The sequence below is a fragment of the Amblyomma maculatum genome, chromosome 2 (assembly GCF_055883805.1).
Source record: "Amblyomma maculatum isolate TAMU_Amacu chromosome 2, ASM5588380v1, whole genome shotgun sequence".
NCBI lineage: Eukaryota > Metazoa > Arthropoda > Arachnida > Ixodida > Ixodidae > Amblyomma > Amblyomma maculatum.
In genome coordinates this window covers 148,234,948-148,247,902 of record NC_139345.1, presented here as the reverse complement: position 1 = coordinate 148,247,902, position 12,955 = coordinate 148,234,948, and the positions used below count along the sequence as shown (strand labels likewise).

Below are 12,955 nucleotides of genomic sequence, written 5' to 3'. Positions count from 1 at the left end.
ATCGCTCCATGTGGGTCTAAGGGGATTATCCGCACCGTCGTTAACATTGTTCGATTCCATTGGCTGTGGGAAAGCCCTTTGGGCTTTTTTATCGTTATTGTTGCGCCTGACCATACCGTAACCCTTATAAAGATAAAAGATAACCTATTGAAACGTATAATGCACGAGTATATATAACATAAAGGTCTCCAAGTAATGCTGGACACACGCATAACCAATACCCCGATAAGTAACAAATTCGAAATCTGCCACTTGGTGAAGCATCGCACGCGAGAAACAGAAGCCCCCGGTTTGTATAGCACTGATGGTATGTGATAGCTTTCTATCCTTTCCGATCAATTTTATTTCGAATCGAAAAATTATTCATTTTTTTATTTCAAATTTATGAACAGAAATTAAAAATAAAGGCGTTCGACCTGGTGTTATACGGCCGCAGCGAGTCAGTGACTGCCCTCTTTATTAATTGTTTAATGACGAGCCCATCATAACATTTTCCACCTCTTGTCTGCTTCATCTCTCTCTCTCTCTCTCTCTCTCTCTCTCTCTCTCTCTATATATATATATATATATATATATATAGAGAGAGAGAGAGAGAGAGAGAGATGAAGCAGACAAGAGCTGGAAAATGTGATGATAGGCTCTTCATTAAACAATTAATAAAGAGGGCATGACTATATATATATATATATATATATATATATATATATATATATATATATATATATATATATATATATATATATATATATATATATATATATATTGCCGCTTGTGATTACCAGATTATTACATCAGCGCGAGGTCACACATTCAGGACTCTTATTCCTTACCTCGGCTCTTGTCAGAGTGACTGCTAATTACTATTGATTACAACTTCCGTCCATAGCTCGACTACGGCACAGCGAGGAACGTCACTTGCGGCGTGACTCGCAGCGCATCGGCCGACACAAGACAGAGCACGGGCTGCTCACGACGTGCTTCGCGCATACGACGCACTCCGGCGCGCCTTTGTCTGTCCCTGTCGACGTCGTCGTTCGGGGCCACGTCGGCGGCTGGCTGTGCTCGCGCGCGGGAGCTTTTTCATATGGAAATGAGCCCGCCTCTCCCCTGTCTTTTCTGTCTTTTGCGTCCGTTCCTACGCTGCCTTCATGCCCTGGCTCTCGCCAGCCGCATCTCCTCGACTACTTGGGCGGTTGCAGCTATAGTGTCTTCCTTCCTGCCCTGCTTGACTTGGCCTAAGCTGGCTCCCCTTTTTCTACAGTGGGAAACAACCACGTGGAGTACGGCTCGTAGTTGCTGATGGTCTGTCGGCGAGTATAGTTATTCACCGTTATCCAATAAATAGAGTGGCCAAAACTTCAAGGACGCTTTGCCTATACTGGGTGCTGAATGCTCTAACGCTCGGGGTACGCAATGCGGATCGACAGTCGTGATCGAATGGTACGCTCAATCTTCAAAGGCTTATCAGGAAGGAATCGCTATCGTCAAAGGGAATGCAAGTAGAGCTTTTTGTGCGATTGTTTTCTAACATTTCTGTTTTCTTCTTAGAACACTCTTTTTTTACGGCCTTAGAATTCACGTAACATTTCAATATGAGTTTGAATGCTAGACATTACGAGATATACATACGATATGTTTGGTACATACATGCGTGTACTGATGGCTCCATTTTTCAAAATTTGTTTACAACCGCGTTTGTGATAGCTCACACGAAATAGTGAAGAGCGTTGCAACGGACACACGTAACGGCATCAACGACCGCTTAAATGTACGCTATTTACGTGAATATCCCATTTATTTCATCATTGCGAGAAGCGCGGGTAATCTTTAGAGACTCCCCGTCCGCACTGATATCCCTCAGCAGCGCTAGTTCACTGACTTGGAATGCTATACACTGGTATACAAAGCACTTTAAGAATGTCTGAGGTTTATAGTTCCTTGATGCAAGCCCGGATCCCTGGAAACGTCGGGCCGCACACCAAGGACAGGCAGCAAAAAGCCAATGCCTCCAGTTTGTAGTTTTTTTTAGTCAAACTACAGAGTTCCTGCCAGATACTTCATTGATCCAATGTCATGGTTTTAAGCAAATTGTGGGGATGCTTAAGTAACGTCAAGTGTATATGTACCATACATTTTAAAACCATCGTTGTTACTACCCGTTTCTTTTTCTCGAACGCCGGGCGGACGCCGAGGCTAGGCCGCAACACGCTAGTGTCTTCAGTCTGATGTTTTTTTCAGCCAAAATAAGTAGTTTCTCTGCGATATTTCATCCATCTATATCCTCACCGTTTCAAGAAAATTGTGGGGACGCCTAAGTGACCTGGAGTGTAGTCCATAAATTTTAAAACCAGCATTGTTGTTATCAGTTTCAATTTTGTTTTTAGAAAAGTTATCTATTGGCTCAGGACATAAATGGATTTCTTAAGAAAAGGGGGAGAGAAGGCATTACGTGACCGAAATAAGGTTAATTGGCCTTCTAATAAAGTTCAGTAAAGATCGATAATGCGATGATGTAGCATACGTCATCGCAATATATGACGACGGGTTGCTCGGCGGAAGACCCACTGCTGCCTATTGCCGAATTGTCGTTGGCTTCAGCTCCGGGCAGACCCGCAACAAGTTGTGAATATCTGCCGCTTTCGGGTCTTAGATTTACAGACAGGGCGCCGCGGACAAGCATGTAAAGGACCGAAATGTGGCCACGTCCGAGTGACGGCAGGATGCTATCAGGATGGTACAGAATGTCATGAAACCGTATGGGGATGTCGTGAAATCGTGCCGCTTTGTTTAAAAACCTCAATGCATTTAGATGCATGTCTACGTTACTCGCATAAATGGAAGGGGGCCTCTGGCGACTATACAGCAGCTGAGTAGACTGTAAGGGAGGGAAGATTTTGAGCATGCACGAACTGAGTGAAATCGCTTTTTTTTTCTGTGTGTGTGTGTGTGTGTGGACGAAAGACGAAAAAATTACGCATTCACAAGGCTCTTCTGTAGCAAGCGGCGTATTCCAATGATGATATAAACTTTTACATCACATTAAATCGCAAAACGCTGTTTTTGAAGTAGGAACTTTAAATGAAAACTCAGAACGCATAAATAAGTTATCTGGTGATTCATTATCAAAGTGTTTCGAGCGATTAATCTGCATGTCGTTTTATTTTAACAGATTTTCGCTCCCTTATTCGGGTAGCTATCGTATCGACTCTTTTTCTCGCGGGTGTTGTTGGAGAAGTCATCCCACCTAACGGCCGGTCTGGTCTTGAAATAAAAAAAGCCACAAAAGACAATCTGCAGCCAAACCTATTTATATGCGTATTATACTGCAAACAATTCTGAAGAACAAAGCAGTTTGAGAGAAGTTGACTTACCAAAAAGACTACCCGAGAGCCATGACTTCACGTGGTATGGCACTGCGAAAGAGAACATCGTGATGAAAATATAGGTTAATAAAGGTTCAATGTACGAAGGAATAATTTCGCACACAATCATGTTATTATTATATATTAATATTTTGTAGAGGCATTCATCATTCAACCGTTTTATTTCCGGATACTCGCAACCATGAAGAGACAACCAATTGCACAAATGTGCACATATACAGGTGAATAACGTTCAAGAGGCAGATTTATTGAATATCTGATAATGAGCTTCTCACCTGTCGCACGTGGGTGCCTGATGGCAGTTATATATATGTAGCTGAGCGTTAGTATAATAGCTGTGCTAGTCTTTAGAATACGGAAAATCCGATTAGCCGTAGCACTGTGGTTCGAGGAATTCCTGCTATTCCGTGCCAAAGGATGCGCGCTTTCGAAACTCCCGCGCAGAAAGCAACCCCCCCCCCCCCCTCCCCACCTCTCTCTAGCCAATGTCACTAGGAACGCCGCATACACCACTTCGCATCGTGCCGTGACGCTCATACGAACGTCGACATCCCTCTGTCACGCCGCGCCCGAACAGGAAGAGAGGGGGGGGGGGGGGGGGCAACTTCCTTATCTTGAATCGGCACATTCCTATTACTGCTTCAAAGCAGCTCGACACGATTCAAGCTTTCATTGCACACGCCACCCTTTCCCGGTGCAGCCTTCCCTACGAGTGCGTGGTGGGAAGGAAAGCCCACCAGGGCTGAGTCGTTCCAGCGGGAAGAAGTGACGGCTCCGATTGGCGACAGCGCGTCTTGCCTGTCCCGCTACCCCGCTTTTCCCCTGCGTGGCTCCCTCGTTGCCGGACGGTCCCGCCCTACTCTTGCGCCAGTTCAGCGACAGCGCGCCCACGATGTGGACATGTCCACTCGCGCCCGTGGGATCTGGTGCTCTTGGCGTGGTGGAACTGTAGCGCTCGACAGCGCCAGCGTATTCCCCTACCATTCCCTTTCTTTCCTTAGTGGTATTCTCTCATCCTTGCGCGCACGGGAGTGCTAGCACTACGCCAGGGCCGCCAACGCTTGCGTGCTCTGGCTCTCAGAGACGCGCGTGTGATCCGTCGTGCGCGCGTCCATTGGGGAAGCCCCTTATCGAAGCACGCATCACTTGTTCCCCCCTTCCTTCCGGAGAGCGCAAGGCTTCCGGGAAAGTCAGCACAACATGGCGACTCACCGGAACCGGAAGTGTGCTGCTGCTGCTGCTGCCCCGCCCATTGAAAAAGCTTCCCTTCTTTCCGTCTTCCACCACGGCGTTTTTTTCCCATCCCTCAAAACGTACGATACCCCCTCCCCAGCGTCATGCCTCCTCGTTTCTTCCCACGGAGACGTGCAACATGAGTGGCCCCGTGTTTCTGACCGGGAGACTGAGCTCTGCTCTGAATCAGTGGCGTCCCTCGCCGCTACCAGCGCGTTTTCCTCCCAGTTCGGCCCACATTTCTGGGGCGAATGTTATACGAATCAGCAGGTCTGCATATCATGTCCGGCTCTCTGTTCTCCCTTTTCAAGGACTGCACTGGCGAGCATCAAAGGAAGCGGAAAAGAATAAGAATGTTTGTGGCTCTGTAGGGATGAATTTAGGTCCATCCGCGGTGATTTCAACGCGAAATAGAAGGGGCGAAACATTGGAATTGGTTCTGGACAATATAACCCACGCGCACGTGGGGGATTTGTAAACAAAAGGCGTAAGCACAATGAGTATTACTAATTGGATATCATTAGAATATATATATATATATATATATATATATATATATATATATATATATATATATATATATATATATATATATGTGTTTGTGTGTGTGTGTGTGTGTGTGCGTGCGCGCGCGCGCGCGCGCGCGCGCGTGTGTGTGTGTGTGTGTGTGTGTGTGTGTGTGTGTGTGTGTGTGTGTGTGTGTGTGTGTGTGTGTGTGTGTGTGTGTGTGTGTGTGTGTGTGTGTGTGTGTGTGTGTGTGTGTGTGTGTGTGTGTGTGTGTGTGTGTGTGTGTGTGTGACCCTAGTCTCGAAAAAGGCTTCCTTACTAAACAGGATTCTCTAGGTTGAAAAGGTAATGGGTGAATAGAGGAAACCCGTGTTCCTTGAGGTTTAGGTACCAACCTTGTCTTAAAGGACGCACGTCGATTTTGAGGGCACCGTACAAAGAAACCAAGTCACCAATACCTTTGATGATGTTTTGCTTTTCTCGCGCAAAGCAGCCTCATATACGCAAAAAAAGGCCATTTCGTGCAGTGCTTCTAGAAGCGGCATCAGATTCGACGCCCACTTGAAACTAAGAAAATTCCGTAAACATTTTATGAGGGCATCTACCGGCCACTGCTCGCAGCCCCAGCCCTGCTGTTCGGCTGTAACAAGGAAATAGGTTAGGTTGCATGGGCGCCACCGAGTGGGCGTGGCAGTGTGCGATCAATGGCCCCTGGGTCTCAATTTAGTAAAGTAAGGGGACCAGCATTCTTTCTGCTGTTGCGACAAGGCGAATCACGTTTGTTTTTTTCACTCTAGAACTGATTTAGCTATCATTAATAGGCCACTAGACGCCTGAAATTTTAACTCCATCTGTTATAAGGTGTTTCGCTTGACATTTTTAACCAGCTCCGTTCTATCCTGTTCTAAATTTTGTACTATAGATTCAGAAGTATTCAGATTTCACAGCGTAACCTTATTGTTCGTATTGCAACTCTCAAGGCTTTTCATTGCGTGTGCAGGCGATTTTGACTGCTTAATAGTGCGCGAATTAAATTCAGGATGCCCTTTTTTGCTGCTTTTCCAAATTATTTATTAACAATTAAATTAATAGATGATGCTACACGTGTCCGTACTATCCGTAATGTATCTTTCTTCTGCTCTCGGTCGTCTTTCTCCCCAGGGTTGCTCCTTCTTCTTCGCCAGGGTGGTAGACGACTCCTCTTTTTTTGCGCGGAGTTCGCATCGCGTGGTGGCGGCTCGCTAACACGTGTTTGAAGCTGAGCCACCGGAGCGGGCCTAGATCGAGCGCTCTTGGTCACTGCATTGCCTGCTTTTTTTGTATTCCTTCCTCTTCCGTACCGCTACTTGGAGCCACCGAACGATCGTCCCGATCGTGGACACAGAGAGTATCCGCTTTGATAGTACGCGGTGGCCTAACCAAATGCTTCGCCAGCGCTCAAACGAGCAAGGTTTCAGCGTAGGTTCGCGCTGAGGCTGACTACATTGAAGTGGTGTTGATACTGCTCGCCGAGAAGCAGCACTGAAGAGAAAGTGTGATCGGCTCCAGGCAGGGACCGACGAAAAGCGACAGGCTCGCTTAGAGAAGAACCACAAGTATGACCGTGTAGCCATGTTTACCAGAGCTTATACGATCGGATACTTACGTTTAATTAGAATAAACCTCCGCAATTTTTTCTGACCTTCACTACAGGTATTGCTATGTCGCAAAAGCTATTTGTATATCTCGAAAGGTCTACTTATGTATTATATCACTGGTGCCCTTCGCTAAACGGCGTACTGACACATATGACAATCAATGTTCAAGCTCAGAGTGCCAGCCGTGCTGCGGCTATGTAGTGATATCTAGGAAATGTAGTGCGAAGAGAACATAGCCGATGGTCGGTAAGGTAAGAAACTGGATCCAAGGGAAGTCGGCAGAAAATTAGATGGGAGGATGATAGTAGGTTTTTCGGTAGTCAAGTTGATGCAGCTAGTACAGGACCCGGTTAATTGGATAAGTTAGGGAGATATCTTTGGGCTGCGTGGGGTACAGCCTGGCTGATGGTGATGAAAACTCATATTGTTGTGGGCCGTCGTGTATGAAGATAAACAGGTTCATACCGGACTGGTATAACGCTGGAACCGGACAGACCAGTCCTGCATGGAGCTAGGTATACAGGTTATACCGGACGGACCATGTCCATCATTGATCTTTAAACCGGACGGACCGATCACGCATGGAGCACACATACAGAATAGACCACGGCCTACGGTTATATATATATATATATATATATATATATATATATATATATATATATATATATATATATATATATATATATAACCGTTTAGGTCCGAAACCAGAAGGTTGGGTTTTAATAGGAGCTTGATCTAGCAGACACAGGAGAGCAGGTCCAGAGCACCGAGAGACAGCAGCCAACTTCAGCTTCTTCTCATCGAACGCCACGGGGACACTTCTTCGAGTCCGCGCACGAGACTCTCGCTGTTGCACAGGCTACAATATATTTAAGAACTCAAGGAGGGGGTTGAAGCTAGAATGGGTCTAGTAGGGTACAAACGTAAAGGAGATGACGCAGGGTAGAAAAACAGTAAACTTTAATCCGACGTTTCGGCCGGGGTCCGGCCTTTGTCAAGTAATGTAGAAAGAAGCAGTCGGTCCTCATTTCTTATATACATGCACAATCAAAGAACACTTGATCAGCCACTATCAATAAATAATTATCAAACTATCAAAACAAAATCCCACACGCGTGATGTAATGGCGGTGCAAGGTACATAGAAAGAATGACACGTGTTGCGCTTAGGTCATAATCTTAATATGTAGCACAAATAAAGTAAGATATATCACTTAAAAGGTTGTTGTCACTATCAGCGCACAAAATACAAAATATCACGAGGTTAGAATGGGTGGAGTACACGTTACACTTAATCCTGCAATTATCAGGAGGGGAAGGGGTTGATTCATCGACTGAAATATCATTCTCATTGGTAGGCGACAGTCGCAGATAACACGTCAGTAGAATTTAACAGTGAAATATAGCTGTTATTTAGCGCGGTACAAAAAAAAAACAGTCACTAAAATCGCGGCACGGTGACAAAACTCGATTGTGTGCTCAATGCTACGGAGACAAAGAGAAGCAGTTAAAGAAATTAATTGTTCGCACCAGTGTTGATTACACAAGGAATCGTGTGCAAAGTTATTGGATAAGATGTAATGATCAGTCCATGTTACGGCGGGGAGCAATATGCTCATGAGAAGCTGGCAAACAGAAAAAAACATCAGTGCAAGTAAAGCATGACATCCTGTGAGGGGCTTTGGGCTGTGACCGTATATGAAAGCAAGCGAAGAGGCAAACAGTGCAAATGGAGTGCGTAGTTTCATTTACTGGAATCAGGTTTCAGAAACCACCATGAAAGCGAAGTTCGCGAATCATTTTTAATACACAAGTTTAACACGGTTTCTTGTGGTTAGAATGAAAACATTGTCAAGCTAACTTGTCTCTCGTCGTAGCATTTTAACTAAATGGTAGCACCTTCGGCAGCTTCTTAAAAGATATGTTAATCAATATTGGCTCCATTTTGCACTGTTTAACATGCATTTTAACACAATGACAGAACAACCAGCCATGGTAAATTAGCATATTCTGATATTTGCTTACAAAAAAAGTACGTGTTACAAAGATGCGGGACATTTGTAACCCGTCGTGATAGCCATGAAAATGATTAAGCATGTATAAAGGAGATCGGTTCTTTGGAAACGAACCACTGTAAGAGGCAAGTGTGGTCAGTAGCGATTTATTCGCATCGGTAGCAGTTTTTTGCTAAGCTTTTACAGAAGACGCACATGCCTGTAAAGACGCTCTTCAGAACTAAAATAAATTTAACTGTGTGTGCACTGACGCACCGTGTATCGCAGCTGTGATCGTCGTACAGGGCCGACTACATTCATGGTGAACGAGCAAGCAGCTGTTTCCAGGACAGCATCGGAATAAGTAGCGACCAGCGCGCGCATTATACCTACAATTTTTAAATCACAACACGGTCTATATTATATAGACAGTTCAACAAACAAAACGCGAGCATAACCCATCTAAAGTGAAGCGCGAGCACACACAGAGCTCAAGTTCACATCTTAATTACATCACCAAGTCCGGAGCCATTCTGCGAAGAGCGGCTCGAGCAGTAGCGTTGTACCAGCGGAGCGGGAATGAATGAAAGAAAAAAAAAAGAAAGAAAGAAAGCAACGCGCTCGTCGTGTCGGTTCACTGAAACGAGAGAACACGACGCCGCCCTCCGACGTCTCTTTCACGACGACGACATGGCGCCCCTTTTGTTTCACGGAATGGCTTCTAACGACCGGCTCTGTGTGCACGTGTAGGTACGAATGTCGCACCCGCGCGCGTTGGCTCGCCTAGTGAAAAAAGAAAAAAAAAAAAAAAAAAGAGGAGAAGGGGGGGTCTACATTTAACGAGCTCGCTAATTCGTAGCAGTTGAGTGTATTACGTCTCGACATAGGGCGCCGAGGTACAGGTGCAGAAAGCAGGAGGCGCACAGAGATAGATCCACCGAAGCCTTCATAGGATCTGTGCGATCCCCACCTCTTTTCAGACTACAGCAAAAGAGGGAACAGGACACGTTAGGGTGCTAAGGCGCTCCGTTTTGGAAACGACGACAGCAGATGCTGCTCGCCGATCTACGCATGCATGCTTTCGCAAACCCTGCCTCTGCGTCTTTGAAGTAATTCATCCGTTTAGCGTGTTCGAGGGCGTTTGCGAGCAGGCACCGTCGCTTGCCTTTCGAATTACGACCGGGAATGTGTTGCGACAGGTTCATCGGAGCATATGTGCTCATCAACCAGGTGACGTGAAACAAAAAACAAAAAACCCCGTTTCAACTGCCGCTTGCACATGCACGGGCGTCGTGCTAAACACGACTCACTTTTGGTTTATTACGGCGTCTCTCATAGCCTAAGTCGTTTTGAGACGTTAAGCCCGACTACTGTGCCGGAGTTCCCGGGTTCGAACCCGACCGCGGCGGCTGCGTTTCGATGGAGGCGAAACGAAGTGGCGTCCGTGTGCTGTGCGATGTCAGCGCACGTTAAAGATCCCCAGGTGGTCGAAATTACTCCGTAGCCCTCCACTACGGCTCCTCTTTCTCTCTTTCCACTTTCATTCCCACCTTCCTCCCTTCCCTTACGGCGCGGTTCGGGTGTCCACAGAGCAAGTGTGACAGTTACTGCGCCTTTCCCTTCTGTGAACCAATTTAACTTTTATTTTTAACCGTGACGTCTGGGTGCAGTTGAGCGTTTATGGCGCAATCACGACATCTGGTGGCCCAGTTTCAAATGGGTCTTTGAGCGCAGAAAGCACTGCCTCTTGGTCGCATTAATACGCTTTGCGTTCACATGTAATTGCGTTAAAAAAGCACCATTGCAAGTGTGAGTTGTGAGAACATATCGTATAAAAAAAAGAGACTGTATAAAAGCCCCGTCATTTTGTCAACCTCTACAGACCATCAGATAGGCTTCAATTTGAGCGCAACGCAGCACAATGCTGCAGGACACCGTGCGTGTGCTGCTCGCGCACTTTGTTATAAATTGTGCACGCATTTTTTTTTTTTTTGTGTGTACGTTAAGTAAGACGCTAGCGCTCATCCCTCCAGGAATTAAGGCTATGGTCAAGCACAGACCTTAGTAAAAGATGTTATCATAGAAGGCATTTGAAGATTTCAACCTTGAGTTTTGTGTGGTTCTTATTTGAGACCATACTCGCCGACATTACAAGAAAGTAACCTAAAGTAAAACGGTAAAGTGGCAGAAATAATATAATAATTATTAATCGCTAGCTCAAGTTCCCTGTTCTAGGTCACAATAGAGAAAGATTAAAGAGCAAAGTGTGGAGGTGAAGATATCCAAATGCTCAGCACTAAAAACTGTTATTCTCGCCCCTAACGGAAGGACCGAAATTTTGAAGCTGCACCCATGATGCAGAATGCTCGGATCGATCAGCGTTACAGCTATTGACTACAGCTGGCCACAGCAGCCCACAGCTGTGGCCAGCTGAGGCTGTGGATTGGCCCCAGTTGAAATCATCCCCAGCCTGACAACACCCACTACAGGGCAAATGCCTCTACGATATCGCTCCAATCAATCAGGTCGTGTACCCGCTGCCTTCACTTGATCCCTGCAAACTTCCCAATCTCATATGCCCGCCATTATAACTTTCTGTCGCCCGATCCTACGCTTGCCTTATCCCGGAATCCAGTCTTTCATCCTTCGGGGTCATCATTTATCTTGCATTCGCGTTGCATGACTTGCCTATAACCATTCCTTCTTGAGATTTCTACTACAATGTCATTTGTTCCATAACCCATTCGGCACGCTTCTTGTCTCAACGTGAACCCAATGAGAAGACAATGTTAGTTTTGCACAATATGAAACCAAATTTACCCCCCCCCCCCCTATTATGCCGCAATTTGTTCCAAAAGCAAATGTAGTCAAGAACTGCTTTCTGCACTGCATAAAAAAGCGGTAAAAGTAGGTGATAATGTTGGTTTTCACTGCTAAACAAGACATCGACTACAAAAAAAAAAAAAATAACAACTTCTCACAGAAATATATCGCAGTCAGTACTTCGCGCGCCAGCCTTTCTTCTTCTTCTTCTTTTTTTTTTTTTTGGCGATCGCTGTTTGAGAAAGCCGATGCATTGAGTTCAGGAAGCTGTCGATGACGGTCTACTTTGTCTTCCTACTCATGCAGCAGCTGGTCAAGATAAATCTGTGCTCTGCTCACTTTTTTTGTCTCTCTAGTGACGGACGAAACGTATGCAAAAATATTTAATTCAAATAGTTTCAGAAAGACTGGCTTAGCTACTTCATAAGATGAACCTTCCTTTACTTCCAGCACATTCCCAGACTCATAGAAGAGTTTCTCGTGCCGCCGCTCTGTTGCCACCTCTACGGTTAAACGCCATAAGCTGAGGACGAGGTAAAAAAAAAAAAGGAGAGAGAGAGGGGAGGGGGGGGGGGGGGGGCAAACTATACAATTCATCTAGTGATTTCTGCACACGATAACTTTGATTCGATCCCTATTTTATGAAGATCCCTAATTTTCATACGCCACCTATACACACCAGGTGTTTGTTTATGCCATCCCGGAGACTCCATTATTTTAGCAGGTGGGGATATAGTGATTTGCGCTTCATTCGTTTTGCTGGCTAGACGGCCCTTCCCGTTTCACTGTCCATAGGACTACTCCAGACATTGACAACGCAACAAAATCTTCGTAAATGTTGGTAACAGAGAGCCGGCTGGCGCTAACAATGACTTTTTCGACAAATTCGCTGATGTGGCCTCTTCCGGTGCGGTCGTAAGAATAAACCTTTGCTGAGTCTTCACACTGACAAGGCTTGCTAATCCTCTGACTACATTTCTCTGAATAGCACTGAAATCTGATGGCGTTTCATCCCTGAGTTGTGGCCGCGGATAAATGCCATTTAATCAGTAATGGGGACTTTAAATCCTTCCCGTTGCTTATAAAAATAGTCATTGTTGTTACAAGCAGCCGCATAACATATGACTTGAAAGTAACAGCAAGTTAGCAACAATTTATAACTTGCGGAAAATAAAGACTACTGGAAGCCTGAAAGTACAAAAATGAAACAGATAAAAGAAAAGAACAGTGAGGTGATTATGCCGTAAACAACACCTAGAAGAATGTAAGGGCTTTATTGTATGAAACAGATAAAAGAAAAGAACAACAGTGAGGTGATTATGCCGTAAACAACCCCTAGAAGAATGTAAGGGCTTTATTGTATGTAGAAACAAAAA

At 45.3% G+C, this 12,955-nt stretch overlaps 1 long non-coding RNA gene across 1 annotated transcript in view; it reads right to left on the bottom strand.

Annotated features, from left to right (window-relative positions):
* LOC146200143 (uncharacterized) overlaps positions 1–12,955 on the bottom strand; it is a 520,757-nt gene that overhangs the window by 18,443 nt on the left and 489,359 nt on the right. The window contains exon 3 of the long non-coding RNA XR_014704801.1: positions 3,372–3,413. This is a non-coding gene — a long non-coding RNA (uncharacterized LOC146200143). The remainder of the gene's footprint in view (positions 1–3,371; positions 3,414–12,955) is intronic.